This window comes from Nannospalax galili, unplaced genomic scaffold, assembly GCF_000622305.1.
Source record: "Nannospalax galili isolate Female #2095 unplaced genomic scaffold, S.galili_v1.0 scaffold507, whole genome shotgun sequence".
In the NCBI taxonomy this organism is placed as follows: domain Eukaryota; kingdom Metazoa; phylum Chordata; class Mammalia; order Rodentia; family Spalacidae; genus Nannospalax; species Nannospalax galili.
In genome coordinates, this window is record NW_008356261.1 from 1,556,039 (window position 1) to 1,562,601 (window position 6,563).

General features: G+C 54.6%; 1 protein-coding gene across 3 annotated transcripts in view; it reads right to left on the reverse strand.

Moving 5' to 3' along the window:
- The window catches only part of Mob2 (MOB kinase activator 2), a 59,604-nt gene that overhangs the window by 52,844 nt on the left and 197 nt on the right, over window positions 1-6,563 (reverse strand). For 2 of the 3 annotated variants that reach the window (XM_029556779.1, XM_029556778.1), the window contains one exon: window positions 1,141-1,312. The exons of the other annotated variant lie outside the window; for it this stretch is intronic. The gene's annotated coding sequence lies outside the window, so the exon portion shown is untranslated. Of the gene's footprint in view, window positions 1-1,140; window positions 1,313-6,563 lie in introns of those variants that run through there. 3 annotated transcript variants of the gene reach the window in all.

Below are 6,563 nucleotides of genomic sequence, written 5' to 3' on the forward strand. Positions count from 1 at the left end.
AAAAAAAAAAAAAGATACATTAAAAATAAGAGTGCAAACATAGTAAAGACTGTGCACAGTACGGAACGACCCCAGTGGCCTGCTGAGATGGCACAGGCACTTCCATGCACGTGCCCACCTGTCAGCCCTCCTGGAGCCCAGCCTCATGCCCATGGCACCTTTACAGCCCCTGGGCCCCTACTACACCACACCCCACCCTCCTTTCTGTCTCCGGCATGAAGTCCAGCAAGGACATGCCACCTGGGGCAGGTCACTTGCCACCATCACAGAGCACCCACCTTCAGCAGCTGCTTGATTCCAGCAGTCTTTGGCTCACACTTTTACCTCACAACACCATGGCTCATACGAGCTACCTTGTCACATGGCATCCAAAAGAACAGGCTACAGGGCAGGTGTGCTAGGTAGCAAGAATCCCAAGCAGCTCACATTGGCATACAGTAGCCCTCAAGGAGGAACCAGAGACAGGCCGAGGGACCCAGTCGGGACAGAGAGCAGCCAGACCACATGCCAAGCCTGTGCCACACCATGCCTGGGCTAACTGTACGCTCCCGAGCTTGCTCCCATGGCCAGCCTCGAGCTCAGACATCACCTCCTTAGGGCTACTTGGCACTGTCAGGCCTTTCCAAGGACTGGAGACACAGCCCTCAAGGTGAGGGTCAGGACATTTGATGGGGACAGACGTTAGGATCCAAACGCCTTGAGGGTTCCTGAGACTGTCCCTTCTACCAAGCCAAGCTGTGAGGGGAGGCGTGCCACTGAAAAGGCCACTGAAGGTCCTCTGCCCGAGAAGGCCACAAGAAGAGCCAGAAGCCAGGCTTCCTTCCTGCTTTCCACCTGTCCCTCTCATGATCTAAGGGAGACACGCTCACATTTCTGTGAGCAGTCACTTTCCTGACACACCAAAACACTCAAGCACCCCAACCAAAATCACTGCTGCCCATGGAAGCACACTGATACATCCCACGAACTAAGCACATGGCCCTATGACCCCAGGGATAGGTCCATCCAGTAGGTATATGGGAGCACCTAGACGAACACCGTAGTCCAGAGAGCCATGTGTGTGGCAAAAGAAACCTTTAAAGAAAAGAAAATCAGGAGACCACAATGTGAGTGTGGCCATGATCCATGGCAGACACTGACCTTTCCAAGCGGATGGGCCACGGAGCACATGTGGCCTGAGGTCCCTGCCAAACACCTCCTCCTCTCTTTAACCTTTTGTTTTTATTTCAATTGTTTCTACTTCCGTGTTCCCAGGCACCATCCCGCGGAGCAGCAGTGAACACCAGCGGGTGTGCCCCAGCCCAGAGAACTCCTGTGCAGAAAGAAAAACAAACACAGGCAGACAAAGAATGGGAGGCACTTCTGCCAAGGCAGGCAGGAGCAACTCACACCACGCTGTCAGACTGGCCCACAGAAGGCAGGCACGCAGAAGTCCCCATTAAGAAATGGGCATACACTCCACCCCCTGCCGGCACTCCATCAGCCATCCTGCAGAGGGCAGAGGGCAGAAGGCACCTGCTAAGATCTGAATCTGCCTATCCTGCCATCTTCTTAGGCTGAGCCTCCCTCAGGGGTGCACAGCAGGTCTACACCAAACAGGAAGCAGGGTTTGAGTGTTCTCTTTCCATGGTCACTACCTGGATGATACAGGAAATGCTGAGCTAACAGGACCACTGACAAGGGGGTTCCCCACTGAGGTGGCCTCCAAGACCTACCTTGACTACCACAGCACAATCACTTCCTCCTGAGAGGAAGTCTTGCAGGCAAGCACACCCTCAGCTACCATCCCACACACCTGTGACCCAAGGTCTGCAGGCAGCTTGGGGAGAAGGCTTGCTGGTCAGGAACGGGGTGTGGCAGCACCTGCCAACTGGATGCAGGGGCCTCCTACCACATCTGCACAGGGAAACACAGCCCTGCCACCCACTGGTCCCCAGGACCACAGCCCTCAGCAGCACACCACGGGGCTCATCCAGTTCATCGCTTGCCAGCTTGAGGTTTGTGCAAGCTCCTAGGGGACACTCCAAGCCGACGAAGGAGAAGTGAAGTGTTGTTCAGTATCTGGGACTACAGAGCACCAATGACCAGACATCTTTGTAAATCCCACTCAGACAACCACCTGGGGGGGGCTTCTCGTGGAAAGAGGCTGTTTCACAGCTTGCAGATGGGCCACACACAGAAAGCCTGGCTACCAGAGATGGTGTCTGCATCATGCCTCTAGGCCTCTGCAGGTGTCCTTCCCTACTCCCTTTACTACAATTCCCTTTCTAAGAAGATCCCTGTGCCCAACTGCCCACCCCTACACTCTGTCACTCAGTCCCTCCACACTTCTACTGTGCTTGTCCTGCCCTCCTTGTAGCCAAGGACTCAAAGCCCTGACCTTAGAGTCCTTGGCTAAGGAAGGGGTCGAGCTCACTGTCCTAAAGACTAGGTCATAGCACCATCAGGTACATCCCACAGGTAAAGGGAGCTGCGGAGTGTGTGGGTCTGCACATAACACCTCATGGAGCAGCAAAAAACAGCTACAGGCATCCACCACTCACTGTCACAGACTTCAGGGTTCCATTGCACATAGTGCTGGAATGGAGTGCTCAATGCTGCCTTTGGTGGGGGTGGGTAGGCACCTGTCACAACCCAGAGGTCCTTCAGATAGCAATGGCAGTGTTCTAAACACAAACTAAGTTGAGTTAAGGGTAGTTCCATGGCAGGGGGCTTGCCCAGCATGCATAAGGCTCTGGGTTCCATCCCTAGCATCATAAAAAATAGATAATGACTTGAAATTAAATTCAATCACGGTGATGTTTATAAAAGCCTCTAGTTCTACTGAAAAATATTTAGCTGTATACGTACAGCAAGCCGACTTTGTAGTATGTAAATGATACCACATGACACTGCTCAAACAAAGCCTAGACTCTAGCAAGCCCAGTCAGGTGTCAGTCACCAGAAACATTCTCCCAGGAAGCAAAGCAAGGAGGAAAACAAAGCCATTCACCTCTGTCAATCTGTGCAGACACTGCACACAAGTGCTCAGAGCACAAGGTTGCTGAAGGCAGCTCCAGACAGCTAGCATGGCCTGGGGCCATCAGTGCATAGGTGTCAGCTGAGCAAGAGTAGATGCCTTCCCCTGCACTCAGTACCTAAAGTAGATTCCTTCTCCTGGACTCAGTACCTAAAGTAGATTCCTTCTCCTGGACTCAGTGCCTAAAGTAGATTCCTTCCCCTGCACTCAGTACCTAAAGTAGATTCCTTCTCCTGGACTCAGTACCTAAAGTAGATTCCTTCTCCTGTGCTCACGCAGTGCCTAAAGTAGATTCCTTCTCCTGGACTCGCTCAGTGTCTGGGTAGATTCCTTCTCCTGCACTCACACAGTATCTAGAGTAGATTCCTTCAATCAGTATGTAGAGTCCATTCCTTCTCCTGTGCTCACTCAGTATCAAACAACGCCATGCTTTACCTCCCGCTCTGCACCAGAGAGCTCTAAGGGCCCAGAAGTTGTCATGTCAACCCCCCCACCCCGAAACAGGAGCACAGGCTGGAAAGGCATCTACAGCTCCCAAAGAGTCAGCAGATGCCCATCATTGGGAAGGGGAGGGAAGGGAAAGAACTGTGTTTCCTCCTCTGACCCGAGGATAAAATTCAAACTACGCTCGGATCTGTTCACAAATACCCATCCCTGTCTGTGGAGACCAGTGTCTCCTAAAGCATCACACTGTTTGCGGAGTCCCCGCTCTCCAAGCCTGAGCAGCGTCCCTTCCCTGACTACACAGAACAGAATGAGGGCGCGTTGTGGGAAAGTGGCCGTCCTTCCTAATTCATAAATCACTCTTGGGCAGAGAGAAGAAGGAATGAAAGGGGGAAGGTCATCCGACCACAGCACCCCACAGCAAGCTTAGACCAAGGTCGTCCGACCACAGCACCCAACAGCAAGCTCCAACTGAGGCCGTCCGACCACAGCACCCAACAGCAAGCTCCGACCGAGGCCATCCGACCACAGCACCCAACAGCAAGCTCCGAACGAGGCCGTCCAACCACAGCACCCAACAGCAAGCTCCAACCGAGGTCATCCAACCACAGCACCCAACAGCAAGCTCCGACCGAGGTCATCCAACCACAGCACCCAACAGCAAGCTCCGACCAAGGCCGAGAAGCAGAGACCTACAGGACGAGAGGCAGCCGGAACCACACCTACAACATTCTCCAGAAAAGAAGTCCCAACGTGCCGTGCCATGCTCTGCATGGCTATCCTGAGCATATTTCCCTGCAGGGCGTCGCGTCCTCCAGAGCAGCTGGAGCACGGAAGATAAGGCTGTGAACCGGTCAGCGGTCCCAGCTCCTTGCCCAGGTAGGAGGAAGGTGCGTTTTTTTTCATCGCACATCCACAGACCACTCTTCTGGCTCTAAGGATGACTGGAAGGCACCGCAAGGCAAAGAGGCTGTCAGCACCACCCTTGAATCTGTGCTTGGCCACCCAACACAAAGTAATGCAACGAGACCTGTTCTTCACAACAATCGAGCCAATGAGCCAACCTTTTCAAAACATGGGAACTTTACTCCAGATGACCTCCTTGACACTGAATGGTAGGAATTAAGAAAAAAACATCAAGAAATTGTAAAAAAGAACACACTCTCCAATTCTACCAGATCAAAAACTAGTTAAAGGACCCACTGCCGCCAAAGCCCAGCCCACTGCACATGGAGGGCACTGGCCAGGGGCAAGCTGCTCCGCTCTCTCCTGGACCAGCTCATCCGGGCAGGACTCTGACTACGTGGCCAGCACAGAATGGGCAGGACTGGGGCCTCTGAGGCTCACGCTACAGCTTTCACACTTTCCTACTTTCATAATGATGCTCCTAAGTAAGCAGGCACAGAGGGACAGAGGGACACTGTGGCACCTTGCCCCTATCACCCTAAGACACCAAGGAAGGGGAAGTTGTGGACTTAGCTCAGTGGTAGAGCACTTGTCTAGCAAGCACAAGGTCCTGGGTTCAGTCCTTGGCTCTGGAGTGGGGAGGGGGAAGCAACTAACACACTAAGGGAGAACAGTACTGAGCACTGAGATACCCCACTTTAAAGGGGGTTCCTGCTGGGTGTGGTGGCACACACCTTTAATCTGAGCACTTGGGAGACAGAGTTTAAGGTCTACATATGAGTTCCAGGCCAGCCAGCCTACATAGTGAGACCCTGTCAAAAGAAAACAGTGATCTGTAGTCAAGAAACTGTTAAAGAACCTAATGATTGCCAATATTCAATCCATTACACTTAAGAATACAGACACAAAGGTAATCACAGTGCACCTGGATCGCTCTTTAAAAATCTCTTCTGCCCTTTGGAACTGCATCTCTATTTTTACAGAGAGGCAGCGATGGAGATGTCTTCCTTTCTTGCTGTTCTCAGAAGCAGCATCTCCCCAGCCACGCTGTCCCAGCTGGACTGGACCCTACCCTGGGGTAGGAGATGAATACTCGGCTGTCCTTTCCCATGGGGCTACTTCTTACCAAGGGTCACAAGAACCAGTGCCTCAGCAAGCTGATGATAGTTAACGTCTGGATATTTGCAATGATGACTCAGTCCAGAAAGCACAGACCTCAATCAGTTTAAAAGACTGGCTGCTGGTCAGGCTCCAGCACAAAACACCTGCTACTTATAGGCACAGGTATGTAATAACACACACTACAGAGGGCGGCCTCAGTGACCCAGCTGACAGATTCAGGTCCTCTTGCAGTGAAGCCCTACTCACTGGTAGGCCAGGCGGCCTCCAATTGCTGGTTCACTTCACAAATGCACAAAGCGAGTCAGATCTGGAATAGGGTGGCCACAGCTGTGTGTCCCACACGGAGTGTCCCTGGGCTTCAGAGGCCGTGAACATGACCGTGACAGCTCTGCTGCCAACACTTACCGCCATGTCAAACACGTGCCAGCCCTTTACCTCGGTTTACCCTTCCCCGCAACCCTGAACTGAACGCTGCAGTTTCCATCTGACGGGCAAAGCTGAAAAGCAAGTCTCGAGAGGGCCACACGGCTAATAAGCAGCCGGGAGCCGGTAACAGCGCAGCTTCGACAAACCTGACGGGACCCTCCCGCCCTACACCGGGTCCCCGGGTCCCCCACACGCTGCCCCGGGGTCCTGAGTCGCCCTAGAGGCTGCGGGTCCCGGCGGTCCGCCCTCTCGCTCGGCTGCACGCACCGGATCCCCGTTGCCTCGGGCATCCTGACAGTTGCCAGCACCACTCCGCCTGGCGCCTCGCCCCGGCTGCTGGCTGCAGGGTCCCGCGCAGCCCGGGCCCAGGGAGCCGGATGGCTGCATCTCCCAACCCGGCAGCCGAAGCCGACCCCGCAGCAGGGCGGCGGGCAGCACCACCGCAGGGTCGGGGACCGGCGCGGGGACCGCGCGGCAGCAGCGCCCGCCCCTCGCTCTCCCCAAAAGTAAACTGGGAAAGTCGCCGGGCGGAGGAACTTTCCGCGGCCCCGCGAGCTCCCGCGGCCAGCTGCGTCCTCAGCCCGGTTCGGCCCGTCACCTCGCCGCCAGGGGCCGCGGCCTCTCGGGACCGCGCCTCGGGGACCGG